This window comes from Gracilinanus agilis, chromosome 3 (assembly GCF_016433145.1).
Source record: "Gracilinanus agilis isolate LMUSP501 chromosome 3, AgileGrace, whole genome shotgun sequence".
Lineage (NCBI taxonomy): Eukaryota > Metazoa > Chordata > Mammalia > Didelphimorphia > Didelphidae > Gracilinanus > Gracilinanus agilis.
The window spans coordinates 646,201,783-646,217,188 of record NC_058132.1 but is presented as its reverse complement, the minus strand read 5'-3'; positions in this window follow the sequence as shown (position 1 = coordinate 646,217,188).

Genomic DNA, 15,406 nt, shown 5'->3' with positions numbered 1-15,406 from the left:
AAAAAAAATCTCTCTCTCTCTCTCTCTTTCTCTCTCTCTCTCTCTCTCTCTCTCTCTCTCCTCTCTGTCTCCCTTACTCTCCCATTCGATTTATTCTTTTGGAAATCTACCCTGCTAAGGAAGAAAGAAAATTAAAATCTTTATTACAAACATATGTAGTCAAATAAGCTCCTTCATTGATCAATTCATTTTGTGTGCACTCAGATTTTCTCATCCCTCTGTCAGGATGTGGGCACCTGATTTAATCATGAGCCCTCTGGAATCAGGGTTGATTATTGTGTTGATCAGAGTTCTCAAAGAGTCAGATTTGTTTGTCTTTACAATATAATTGCTATTGGGTATTTTTTCTCTTGGTTCCTTTCTTTTCACTCTCTATCAATTCATATAAGTCTTCCCAGATTTCTTATTCTTTCTTATAACTACCATAATAGTATCATATCACATACAAGTACTATATGTTTAACTATTCCCGCAGTGATGGGCATAGCCTCATCTATCATTTTTTTTTATCGTTTCATAAAAGAACCACCATCCATATTGTTGTACATATGAGTACTTTGGGTTTTAATTTGAGATACCCTTTATATTGGTACTTTGCTGGAGCTACCATTTCCATTCAGAACTAGAGACAATAAGTCCATTAAACATTCTGCTCTAAAGGGTTCGTTTTCCTTGTGCCTGGCATATAGTAGGAGCTTAATAAATTACTGATGATTTATCATTTCCCATAGAGTATCTAACCCCTATGTTGGAGAATGGGAAAGTAGAACAGTGAAGGTCAGGTCTCTTAAAAAAAAGATGGTGTTTGAGCTGATTCTTGAAGGAAGTCAGTGAAGGTAAGAAGTGAGGAGAGAAGGCATGAGGGCATCAGAAAAATCCAGGGTAAATGCAAACAGATGGAGATAGAGTATCCTGTTAGTGGAACTGCAACTAGGTTGCCTTATCTGTATTGTAGATGTCATGGACAAGAAGAAGGTGTAAGAAGATTAGGTAGTTAAGAAAGGATCAGGCTATGGGGGCTATAAAAGACAATTTTATATTTGATCTTAGAGGTATTTGGGTATCTCTAGAGTTTATCAAATATTTATTGAATAGAGAAATGATATGGTCATGGTCATATCTGTACTTTAGGGGAATTCTTATGGTAGCTGAATGGAGGCTGGATAGGAGAAAGAAGAGGATTGACACAGCAAGCTCCATTAGGATGCAATCATCATTATTATTGCTATTATTATTATCATTCTTTGCAAACATCACAGAGCTTGTAAACTTCTGCCTCCTTTTAAAGATCTGTGACTGTGACATCATTAATGTAGGGAACTCCATGAAAAGGAAACTCCTTTTACTAATGCAGATCAACATCTTCTTATGGGCGTCAATAGTTACTCAGGGTATTGAGAGGTTAACCTACTTATTTAGGATCACACAGCCATTGGATAAGAGGGGTCATGATTGGATCCACATCTGCCTGTCTCAAAGGTCAGTTCATTAGTCACTAAGCCCTTCCTTCCATCTCTCTCTTCTGCAGTTAACAATACATTTCAATTATTGATATTTGTTATGTGGAATAATTTCCCAGTGCACCTTGCAGGAATATGGTGAAATGAATATTAAGTGCCAGGTAGTGAGCATTCTATTAGAAGTTCTGATGGTTTTATTTCCAGCCTCTGCTACTTTCAGTTCCACCTTCAATTGGTGAAACAATTAGCTTCTTTTTTATTTTTTTTTCCAATTCTCTCCCATTTCTATATTTCTTTATTTTTTCTATTTTATCTTTCTGCTTTAGACATCCAAGTCAGGCAAATGTCTACTTCTAGGTCAAAGCTGAATATACATCTAAGCACCTTCGGTTCAGAGAAGTATAGATGATGCCCGTGGAGATCGGCATGTGGCATACTGTGTATACCCATCTTCTGAGAGGAAGAGCACTCACTTTTGTGAACCTCTGCATCTTTTGGCAAAATTCTTCAGTTATTCCCAACCCCACCCACTCTACCACATGGCAGATTATTTTATTCCTAAATGTTCTCTTATTTTGAGCTTCCATTCATTCATTCATTCAATGGACAATTTAAGTATGTAGGGCTCATGAAAACAAACTCTATGGGATTTTTGCTAAATCATATGTTCCTATCTTTCCCATCCTGTCATTTTTAGGATCATAGATTTAGATTTGGGAGGGGTCTCAGAGGCCATCTAGTCTAACTTTGCCATTCTACATATTAAGAAGGTGAGGTTCAGAGAGTTAAGTGTCACAGGTAGCTTCAGAATGTAAGGCTTCCTGGCCCCTGATTCTTCACTTTAACACCCATCTCATACTCTTCAGGTCAGGCCAGTTGAGTGACTACTTGATGTTTGGGGGAGGCCCTCTTCATGGAATACCAGAGGCAGCAGGTATAAGGGTTCTTAGAGTGTAAGGGAAAGATCATTGGCTTTGGAGTCAGAAGAAATGGATTGCGATAACCCACCTCAGCCCGTTACTAACTGTATAGCTTTGGTCAAGTCACTTAGCATTCCTGCAGCTCAGCTTTTCCTCCGGAAATGAGAGCTAGACAAGGCGACTGATCATCTCTCTTTGTGTCTAGATCCATACTTCAAGGATGCTCAAACATACATGGTCTGCTGTTTCAAATTGAAGTATTTCTTAGCCTGGCAAGTGCAGTTGTGGCTGGGAGGCAGGAAGTCATTCTGTAGTCTGTATACCACAAATATTTAGCTCAGAGGATTCCCCCAGCCCACATGAGTATCACTGGTTTCTGTTGGCTCCAGGACAGAGAAGTTCCCTGCCTGGCTCTCACCGTGTAGATGGGCCCTAGAATGGGACCAGGTAAGGGCGCAGAGCTGGAGGAGCAACGTGATCTCTTCTCCTTTGAAAGCTGCTCCCGACGCCAAACAAGTCTCACCACCATGCATATCAACCAATCCAATCTAAACCCATTTTCTGAAAAGAACAATGTGTAAGCCCTGGTAGACAGCCACGTTTCCAGCTTTTAATACATTCCATCCTCAACTACAGCTTATAGAATTTCTCTCTTCCTTCAAGACCCAACTCAGGTGCCATCTTGTACATAAAGCCTATCCCAACCTCCCTACCACTGTCAGTGCCCTCCCACCACATCTTCCTTGGCTTTGTTTACTTGGTATTCATTATTATTGGTCCTGTTTACGCTTATTCTTTGTGGGCACATATACACTTGCCTTAGTCATTGGAGGGTAATCTTGAGGGCAGGGAATTCCTTATTTCTATCTTCATATCCTCAAAACTTTATAAAGTGCCAGCACGAGCACAAAATAGATGATTATTAAATGTTGGTGATGAATTAAGGAGGCCCCTCCCTGAGGATAATATCCATAAAGAGCAAGGGACGGTGAAACATAAACAGCTCAGTGATGTTTGAAACTCTGAACGCTGTGAATCATGAGAATACCCAAATAATATGGAATATCAATAAATCAGTTGGCTAGACTAGAATTAAATCTGGATGAAAGTTTGGATTATAGCAAGGGTCACAAGACTGATCCACCAAGAGCTCTCTGACTCATGAGATGCTCACACTTCTCGTTCATTTGTTAAAGCCAAGACCAGCTTCTTTATGGGTGGTTGGGCAGAACAATGGGCCTTTATAGAGGGTGCTTGTTAAGCTCGAATGAACTCAGAATGAACTGTAACCCACAATTCCACCAGGTTAGGGAGAATGGTGATGAAGAAACATACAGGGAGCTCATCACAAGGAAGACTTCACATTCATCGCTAGCATTTCCCTTTTCTTTTCCAGTCCGTTCCAGCACAGCCCTACTCTTGTGTTCCTCATAGATTCTGGTGTATGTTGCTGGAACTCTAAATCCATCAGAAGGACCCAAGTCATGGGATCATTAATTTGTAGCTAGAAAGGTCACTAGAGACCACCCCATTCTTTTCTCTTGTGTCATATACAAACTGAGGTACGGAGAGAGAAATGTCCAAGTTCCGACAGGATTCGAATTCAGGATCTCTGGTCACGAAGACAGAACTCTTCTTTTACTCCACATGACCTCCCTTGAATATGGAGGGAATGGAATTTCAAAGTCTGCCAATATAGCATCTTGATTAGTAGAAGGAAGTCCTTAAATCCTGGCAAGGATGTGGTGGAAAGGATTGTTGTTCAACCATGGATTGAGGTCAGTGGCCATCGGGGTCCCTCCTGACTCTGAGATTCTCCGATTCTTGGCTTCTGAGTACTATCAGAGAGAAAATTTGCCACTGATGTCCCATGGGTAACAGAAAGGCGTTGCCAATGTATGTGTTAATAATAATAACATCTGGATATTTCTAAGCAGATGGACCTGCCAGGGCTTGAAGTATTTCTTAGGATTTTATCTCAATTAGTCTGTCAGTGGGCAAACACTCATGAAGTGCCTACTATGATCCAGGCTTCCTGCTGGGATGCTAGAAAGACAATCTCTCATTTCCAGGATTAAATGTAAAATGTAAAATTTGATATGCAAAACCTTTTATAATCTTCTCCACACTTTCCAGGAAGTCCAGCACTCTTTGAACAAGTGACATTGACTTCCTTCAGGAAAAGCTTCCATCTCCCAACTCTAGACTTTTTCAAATTCAGACATCCCTTTGCCTAAAATTCCCTCACTCCCCACCTCCCATGATCTATTCTTCCCAGGTTCCTTCAAGGCCCATTTAAGTCCTAACTCTGACAAAATTGTCCCCAACCCTCCCCTCCCCACCCCAACATCTTAGTGTTTCCCTCTATTGATTATCTCCAATTTTTTTTCTATATGAATCTCATTTGTATGTCATCTCCCCCATTAAACTGGGAGCTCACTGAGGGCAGGGACTGGTTTTTATGTCTGTTTTTGTTTGAATCGCCAGGGCTTGGCACAGCCCTGGCACAGATTTGGAATTAAATTCTTTAATTAGCACTTGCTGTTAATTAGATGCTCTAATTAAATTAGAAAAGTAATGTTATGAATGATAGTGTCCTTTAGGACTTAGCATTTTAAGCAGCATCAGTGTTGACCAACTTGCAGGCATATGAATAATGAACAATAATAAATGCATAAAATAAAATTAAGAAAAAAGAACACTAAGACATAATCGTCACTACAACTTCATCCATTTGTAAAGCCCTGGACCATTTTTTTTTAAATTTTAAACCCTTAACTTCTGTGTATTGACTTATAGGTGGAAGAGTGGTAAGGGTAGGCAATGGGGGTCAAGTGACTTGCCCAGGGTCACATAGCTGGGAAGTGTCTGAGGCCGGATTTGAACCCAGGACCTCCGTCTCTAGGTCTGACTCTCAATCCACTGAGCTACCCAGCTGCCCCCCCGGACCATGTTTTAATAGTAAATTTCATTATCCTATTTGATCTTTACAAGAAAACTGTGTGGTCAAGTAAGCAGACCTCATCGTCCTCATTTTTACAGATGAAGAAATTGGGTTACAAAGGGGCTAACCCATGGAGCAGGGGCCTAATGAGGACTCAAAACTCTTTGTTTAGATCTGTCCCAGAGTGACTCTACTCGGCCACTTTTTCATGGTTACTTTTCTGAGAATGAGATGCATTCATCCTAGAAATAACCAAGCACTATTTCCCTCCCGGTATTTTTTTTAATGCTGGGATAGGCAGAGATTAGGTGAGTTAGATCTACAGCTCAATTAGTAAATTTAACAAATGAGACTGAACTTCAGAAATGAGTTTTGAAATAATAGGCATAGAAAATGGCTTTACATCAACTTTTTAAAATCAATCAGTTTAGATATGATCGGGAATCTCAGAAAATCGAGACACGGGTGTGATTTCTTGTGACCAGAAACCAGTGATCACTGGGCCTCTAGAGATGAACTTGTAATCACTGTTGGGAAAAGTATCCCAGAGAAAGAGAGCAAGCAATGGGCTCACCTAAATTTCAACGGCGCAACTAGGTACACTAATGCATAATTTCCTATTTTAACTCATTGTTCTTGCCATCTTGATTCTAAACTCAGTTATTTCTAGACTACTGAAGGAATGGAAATATTCTAGTTGCCGCATGATTGTTCAGTCATTTCAGTGATGCTCAGCTCTTCATGACCCAATTTGGGGTTTTCTTGGCAAAGGTACGAGTGGTTTGCCGTTTCCTTCTCCAGCTCATTTTATAGCTGAGGAAGTGAGGCCGAGTTAAGTGACAACACACAGATAGCAAGAGTCCAAGGCCAGATTTGAACCCGAGAGAAAAGTCTTAGTGGTTTCAGCCCCAGCTCTCTACCTACTGTACTGCACACCTGACTCTAAATTCTGGAGTCCTGGGGAAAACCTTCACTGTTACAAGCAGAGGGCAATTCTAGTTGTTTCTTTCCCAACTTCATGCCTTTCTATTTTGTCTTCTAGATGTCTGCCTTTACAGCCAAGCTTGTGCCTGCTGTCCAGAATGCTCACAAGACTTCCTCAGGACCTGAGAGAGGAAAAGGAGTGATGGTTTCAGCAGAACCAATTCTTATTGAGACCTACACTGGTCTGATGTCATTCATTGGAAACAGAAACAAACTAGGCTACTCCTTGGCTCGTGGCAGTGTAGGATTTTAAAATTATAGCCTTGTAGAATGAGTTCTATCAAAAGGCATCCCATTACTGGGGGTTCCTGTGCAATTTTCCTCTGCATTACTGTAAACTCAGGTCATTATCTTTCTTACTGTCTCCAGTCCCCCTGCCCCATCTCTTACAAACTTTATAACATACGGACCCATTTGCTGCGCCATCTAAGGCAGTGGTTTCCAGACTTTTTTGGCCTACTGCCCCCTTTCCAGAAAAAAAAAATTACTTAGCGCCCCCTGTCACATACTATCACTGCCCCCTTACAGTTATTCACCACCCCCAAATGCACCTGTGGCCATCACCGCACCCCTGGATCACTGCAGCACCCACCAGGGGGCGGTGGTGCCCACTTTGGGAATCACTGATCTAAGAAAATATGGAAGCCATCTAAGTTAAGATGATGTGTTTCAGACCTTCATACAAAGGCTGAGATAACCTGTAATTAAACCATGACTACATTATCAAAATAGTGCCTGAATGTAAACTGAGGTCTACATATAAATACATTATCTTCCTTTCCTCGTGTGTTTTGGGATATATTTTCTGCAGAATCTCATTCATCCCTGGAGACTTTTCCTGATATCTTTGGGGTGAACTCCCAAATGAATAGTTTTAGTTGCTACCTCTCTCCTATGCTCCATCTCCCATTGTCTGCCAGACATCTCTACTTCTACCAAGGGTCACCTCAAACTGGATATGTTCTGCCCTGAAAGTAGGGTTCCTCCACAGTACTGGATTGGAATCAACACATTTGACTTCTAGAGTTGAATCTAACTTAAATTTTACACGTGCCTTTGGGCAAGCCCCTCATTTGTGCACCTCAATTTCCTCACATATCCAATGACAGTTTGAAACTTAATGGATTCTTAAGTCACCCGAGGGACACAATTTTATGATTCTAATATATATTCGCATCACTTTCATCCTATTTTTTTCTAGTGGCCTCTTGACTGATTGCCACTTCTTACCAACTCATCACTCCTATTTAAGTCAATGATTATATATTTAGACACTCCCTTTGCAAGTGATGATGATGATAGCTAAGATCTGGATAATGCCTTAAGTAAGATTCATTAGAAATTTATATATACTCTCCATTTGTTCCTCATAATAGCCTGTGAAGTAGGTGCTATTCTTTTCCCCATTTTGCAAATGAAGAAACTGAAATGGAGAGAAGATATTGGTCTGTCCATTGTTTCAGTTAGTGTCTCAGATAGCATTTGAAACTTCTTGCTCAAAAATATTCATAAGTATCTTTTGCAAGATAAAAAAAAAACAAAACTTTAGCATTTAAAGATATACTAGAATTGGGACTAGCATCTCTAGTCTCATCTATTATTCTTCCCCTTCCTATACTCTCCCTATTTATTCTCTCACTGTTCTTGCTTATGGGGCCACAAAGACTGACTGAAGCTCATGAACATTCCTATGACCTTGCTTTTTGGTGAGTTCTTTTTCCTAATTGGAATGTTCCCCCCCTGCCCTTTCCCACTCATCTGAGCCCTGCCTTTCCTTCAAAGCTTCGGTCATCAACAATGTCACCTCCTTTAGAACAACCTACAAACAGCCTAGTGAAAGCTTGTCTTAACAATTTCTTTTTCCACTGTCACTGCTTTGCTTTGCTAGATGTCATTCCATTCTTGCCATAACCATTTGGGGTGGCATTTTGCCTTTTCATGTGCATCCCCTGTCTTCCCAAGCAGAATGTAAATGAGAATTTAAGGGCAGAGACCAGCAATGGCATATGCTTTTATCCGCAGCAGCTCAGTGGCTGAATATTTACATTAGGCAACTAAAATAAAACAGCTTGATGTAAAGCATTAAGCATTAAATCAGGAGACCTTGGATTCTTGTTTGCCTTTTAATAGCCATGTACTTGAGGTAGTCTATTATAATTCCTGTACCTTGGGTTCCCCATCTGCTGAAAAATGAAGACAGTGATCCTATCTGCCTACATCAACATCATGTTGCTATGAAGACCCCATGAGACCCATCGATTATGTCTTTATTAAAGCACTTGGTAAATAGCAGCTACTTTAATATGGGAAACATGTGAGAGCAACCATGATCGATGGTGGTGGTAGCAAGGACAATTGATTACTGATGATGCAGCTGACAAGGATAATGGTGGGAGAGTTGGAGGTAGTGATGGTGGTGGTGAAAGTACATCCAGCAACATGAGGCATTCCTCAAAGCCAGAGTGGCCAAGAGTTTCTTTTTTTCTGACTCAGTCAGGTGGCTAAAAGGTCAGTTCTTCATAAAACCTAAGAAAGACTTGGAAGGACTCTAACATACAGGCCAAACATAGTGCTTGGGAGAATTGATTTTGGCTCAAAATTTTTAGCCCCATCAATACCTGCCCACCATGAGAAAGAAGTAGGCAACTTGATGGCAGTTTCTGAGAGGTCGCTGGCTATCGGATACTGTCACTAGAAAGATGCTATTCCCATTCACAAGATTTATCTAAGATTAGGAAATAAAAACATAAAACTTGTGAGTCTCCAGTCACACAGAGTCATTTATTGCATTAGCATAGTAAAAATTAGTGGATCACAGGACAGCCCCATTTGGATTAGGGAAGAAGAAAGAACAAGGATGGCAGGTCCTGAGAGGTCAGGTCTAAGCAGAGCACTCGAATGGGGCTCATGGACAGTCATGCACAACACACAGACATTCTATCCATGGTGGAAGGAAAAGGGAGATAGGTGGTCCTAAGATTAAATACCTATTGAGTAATTTTAATAAAAAACTGCTCTGTCACTGAAATTATTATTGCTTTTATTCAATCTTTTAACTGTCATGCCTGACTCTTCATGACCCCATTTGGGGTTTTCTTGGCAAAGATACTGGGGCATTTGTCATCTCCATCCCCAGCTAATTTTACAGATAAGGAAACTGAGGCAAACAGGGTGCAGAGAATTGTCCAGAGTCACAGAGCCCAGATTTGAACTCAGGAAGATGAATCTTCCTGACTCCAGGTCCAACAATCTAGTGTGCCCAGAAAAAATATCATGAGTGGTGGTACTCCTTTATTAGAATGTTTTTAAAAGCCTTTTCTTTCTGAGAAGAAAAATACTTTGTTCCTTAGTTTTAGAGTAATGCTGAATTATATTCCTCACCTTGAGACCAATTAATTAGTACCAAAATCTAATTTTTGAGTGTTAGTCAATTTTTTCTGTTTTTCTATTCTATAATCAATAAAAATGTTTATTCAAGAAATTCTTGGTGATCTCTGAAATTCTTAAAATGTTCAAAATCAGTATTTTGTATTTTGAAAAAAAATATGACTGATGTTCCATTTCCACACTACTGTTCCATGTTAACTACTAATTTCCTAAGCATATGTCTCTTCTTTCACTGTTTATCTCCATGTTCTGCTTTTCATCCATGGAATTCAAAATTCATATCAAATAATCAAAAGCATCTATTTATCACCCATTGAGTCCCAGGTACTACGTCAGACACAGAGGTATTAAAATGAAGAGAATTCTGGCTTTAAAGAGCTCACATTTTGTAAGGCAGGCAACATATGTTTTTAAAGGTTCTTTCTAGCACTGGACTCTAGGGATGAGAGGTGGTTTTGCTAATGCAGAGGATTACTGAAGTTTTGGGTCACGTGAGACGTGAATACGTGAGGGTGGAGAGGTCTAGGCTCTGACCATTCCTTTGGGTGACTAAGTTAGAGTGGGCGTTTAGGGCATGAGATTTGAGGAGACTGAGGAGCTGGAAGTTCAGCGTGCTTAAGTATGAGCATGAATGCTGAAATTCCCTAAAATGTAAGGCCAAGGGTTAAGGGGCGACGAATCAGGTCCTGAATTCCTTGAGAATTGAGCATGGCTGGAAGGAAATGGGGATTTTAGACAACAGGTTTTGTCATCTGGGTTGCATGACAGATTTTAACTGAGTGGACTTGAGGGGCAGAAGTTGCTGTCTGAAAGAAGTATCAGGTAATTGGGTATAAGAAGTGTCCCGTGTTATAAGGAAGAGAGGATTTGAGCAGGAGAAGCATGGTCTGCAAGGAACAGATGCAGGGAAAAGATTCTAGAAGGTGGGAGAAGAGGGTGAGGCAGTTGACTAGGGTTTGAGCTGGGTCTTCCTCTGGTTTTGACCTGGAGGGACTGGTTGCTTATCCTCGGTGATGGTTTCTACTTTGACTTCCCCATCCTACCTGTTTCCTATTGGAGCTTTGCTGTTCTTAGCTGTATCCACCTGTAAACTTGACCATCTGACCTTCTGATCTGTAAGATCAGGCCTGGTTCCTTTCTGGATCCGGGACCTTTCCCTTTGCCCTGCCCTGCCTAACTGCCTAAGACCACTACCTGAAATATCATCAAAAGGTTTGGTTTAGTGCAGCTTTAGCTAGAGTAGAACTGGGGATCTTTAGGTCAGAGAGGCTAGGCTTAGTGTAGGGAATCACTTCCCGTGAGGGAACAACTTTAGCGTTAGAGACATAAGCATTAGGGTTGCCCAAATTCCTTCTAACCTTTCCCTTTTAATTAAATCATTTATTATATATAAATTATTTATTGCCTTAGTGGTCTGCGTGTGTTAACTCAGGGCAGCTCTGCCTGGACTGGATCTCTTAGCCCACAGCCAGCCTACTGACATTGGCCCAATTCAATCCTATCCCTAAAACCTTCTCCCTTTTTTACACCATGGAAGATGAATACCTCTGGTAGGAGGACTTACCAAACCCTGTCCAGAGCTGCCTTCTGCCACCTAGTTCTCACCATGTCTCCAAGAACCAAAGCATCTGCAGCAGTCACTACATCACCCCCTGGTAACGTGGCAGGAAGGCTAAACCACACTGAGGGTAACCAACGTGCCCCAAGCCCATTGGTGAATTAGGGGAGGTTCTCCTGGTAGAAGGGCCACATGTGATTTGTTCTGATATACAAGAAAGCAGCAGAACCAAGCACTGTGGAGTGATCCGAGCTTGCTTAGTCACCGAAGGCACCAGGGCCATTCACCACATCCCAGATCATCAGCAGTAATCTGGAATTTTGTGCTGCTCATGGATTTCCATGACTGGAAAAGAGAATGAAACCAACGACTTTGCTCCATTCTGCCGCACTTTTGTCCAGTTTATACTCGAGTCGAAAGACATCACCGGTTGTATCCTGTTGGTCCTCTTCAGGTGCTGAGGTCAGCCTCTAAGGAAGTGTCAATAGGAAGCAAGGAGCATCTTGCTTCAGCCTTCAGGACCAAAGTGTGGGACTGTGACCAGAGCTATAGCATGGGCACAGTCAGGTTTCTGCAAGGTCAAGTAGATGGAAAGTGGGCACGAGGAAGAAGTTCAGAATGAAAGGATGTTTGTTTGGTTCATATCAGGAATTCCAGAGCTCGCCATAGAAGGGCTGTCCTTGGGGAAAAACTCAGGGTTAACTTGGTGCAGGGAAGGTTGGATGAGAGAGACTTATGGGAAGCAGACCAGTTTTTTTTTTTAAACCCTTGTACTTCGGTGTATTGTCTCATAGGTAGAAGATTGGTAAGGGCAATGGGGGTCAAGTGACTTGCCCAGGGTCACACAGCTGGGAAGTGGCTGAGGCCGGGTTTGAACCCAGGACCTCCCATCTCTAGGCCTGACTCTCACTCCACTGAGCTACCCAGCTGCCCCCCTAGTTAGGAAGCTTTTGTAATGGTCTGCATGAGAGGTGATGCGACAATGAATTAGAGCTGTGGCTGGGCGAGAGGAGAGAAGCGGATATGTAAAGAGCTGATGCGGACATAGATTTTACAAGATTTGGGCACCGAATTAGATATCTGGGTGAGTGAGAAGGAGAAACTGAGGAGAGCACTGAGTTTAGTAATTTGGGATACTGGAAGGATTAAAGAACCCTCCACAAACAGAAAGGAAAGTTGTTTTATTTGTGAGGGGGAGGAAGAGACAATCTTGTTTTCAGTGTATTGAACTTGTACACTCAGAAGAAAGGGAGGAGAGTGTTAAAGGGCCTTGAGTCAATCTTATGCAAAAATCTATTGAAAGAACTGGGGATCTATTGCCTGGAGAAGAAAAGAAAAACTTGGAATATATTATAGTGTTATTTTTTCAAATATTAGGACTGCCATTCTGAATATTAAAATTATTATTTTAATTCCAAAAAGAGGAATGTCAGGCAATGGCGAGCACCTGAAAATAGACGCATCTGCCTTTTATATCTGACAAAATAATTCCTGTACAAAAATAGAATGGGTTGCATCAAAAAATGGCTCATCATAAACATAGCGGATCTTCTCACACAGCATGTATAACCCCTTCTAGGGTATATGGTAGAAAAGATTATTTGGAGTCGGGAGGGGGGAGGGGGATAGTATTAGTCAGACTAGAGAGATCCTGAAGTGTTTTCCACATTTAAAATTCTGCAGCTCTGATTTTGTTATGTCCGGGTCCTGTGCCTTTGGGTATAGTCTCCTTTGACTATTGGTAGTGACATCAGGTGGAGGATGTTTAGGGAATGTGCCCTTAACTACAACTTCTACCTGGCATTCACCTGATGGCAGCCATCTACCACCCCTAGGGCACCTCGAGGGATCCTTGTCAAATTGTCCAGGTCATCTTTGTGTGATGTCTGGCAATTGAACCGGCAATTGAAAATGACTGGTGGTTCATGATCCATTTCTACCCTTCTCCATATAGAGAGCCTAGTTTAGTAGGTGCGTGCATTTAGAGAGCCATTCTCTTTGAGTAGGATCTAGGGAATGGCCCTGCCATTTGGAGGCCAACCAAGTGCCAGTACCTGGTATCTTGTGACCCAATAATTCTGGGCTCTGGATCCCTGGAACTGGTTAGGACACAGCATGGTAGCTTCTGAAAGATAACTCATTTCCTCCGACAGATTTCTGGTGCCTGTTAATCTCCATGAAAAATGTCATCAGACTCGGTTTCCAGTGAAGAAAAAAAAATCTTTTGGAGACTCAAGCCAATCTTTGAAGATCCATTTTTTTTTAAATTGGGTTTTGTTTGTTTTTGCAAAGAGGCCATTAATACGGGACACAAACCACAAATGGTTACAACATCATTTTCTTGCCCGTCTCTCTACTTGAGGTTGGGAAAACTTGGTTGATTTTCAGAGGAACAAACTTTGGCTAACTTCCTTTTGGCCCCTCTAAGGGAATTCAAAAAGTTTGTTCTGAAAAGGTTTGTTTACTTATTGTGTTTTTTTCCATCAGATTTATTCCTCAGCTGTCCCTGGAACATTTAAAACACATGACGTTTGGGCAGTAACACAACTCTCCATTCTAGAACGAATCTACCCTGCCCTGCGCCCCCTTCTTTTTTCTTAACCCCTTTCTCCGCCCCCAATCTTTTCCTCTCTATGTCAAATATTGCTACAGTCCCCAAGGCAATGAACTCCTATTGAGATGGCAAGAGGAAATGTTGAAATCCTTAGCTGCCCTGTCAATAGGGGTAGAACGAAATGTTGGGTTATGTTGGCAGCGATTCACACACATGCAGAAATGGCAACTTATTGCCATAAAGGACAGTGACAGCCCCCATCCCTCTGCCCCCGAAAGTGGGATTTGCTGTCAGAGTGCATTGAAAGGCCCACCCAGCCTCCCCGAATTCCCATTCAAGGCTCAAAATGTCTTTCCTTGGCACACCTCCCCACGGCTGCCCACTTTAAAGGAAGCAGGAACTGCCTCCAAATGGAATTTCTAAAGGCCTCCAATGTAGCCGAATTGGTGGAAGATACTCAGGGGAATTTTTGTGAACATATTCCTTGTCACAAAGGTGACTCTTCTTGAGTCTCTTACCTAGACCCTCAGGGGAGCCGGTGATTACCTTTAGACCCCCAGCTGGAATCGCTTCCCACTTTCTGCCTTCTAGCCATCAAAATAGGAAGCCTCTTGGGGGCGTTTGGTCCTGGCTTTGGCTCTTCTCTTTATACATCGGACGTGTCTCTCCGGGTCATCGAGTCATTCTTGCAAGGAAGCCATGGTGTGGGACACTCCTAGCGGGCGGTCCTCATCTTCTCCGAGGTGTGCTGGAGTCGTTGCTGCCAGTCAGAAATATCTGTGGGATCTTGGATGTCCAGATTCATCTTCCTCCCAAGGTCACCTTCGAGGCAAGGAACATCCATCCCAGGATGGTGCCTGGACACTTTGTCAGTGTCTCCCCTCAGATGTCTCAGAACTGGCTCAAAGCTCCAGATGTGGACTGAGGAGACCAGAGGGCAGCCAGGCTAGAACTTTGTCTTCTTGTGAATTGTGTTTCATCCGTCTGCCCAGGAGAGGACTGGCCTTTTCAGACTCTGTTATAACATCGTTACCTCATATTGACCAGTCAGTCTGCTAAAACTCCCAGACCTCTCCCCACTCTCAAAACTCACAGCGGACCACGATTCTCCCTTAGTTGTGGGCCCAAGAAGCTGATTTTAAAAAAAAATCCAACATAATATTTTATATTTTCTCCTATTTGTTTTTTATCCCTTTAAATTTGACACAACATATCATGTGATTTTGGGAAACTGATTTATTTTTTTTTTTAGCAATAACAGATGATAGTATTTTGCCCAGTTGTGTCTCTTTACTAAAAGTTGTTGATCAATAACTCTTTGTTGGATGAATTTGCTGCATTTATTCCTAATGTATCCATCAATTCATTCATTCTGTGAATACCCACCACACAGTACAGTATTCATCATAGATTATATGATAGGGCTGGGGGGAAATATAGCAGAAAAAATGTATAACAGTTTTTTTAACCCTTAACTTCTGTCTTGGAATTGAAACTAAGTATCAGTTCCAAGGCAGAAGAGCTGTGAGGCTAGTGACTTGCCCAGGGTCACACAGCTAGGAAGTATCTGAGGTCATATTTGAGCCTAAGACCCCCTCC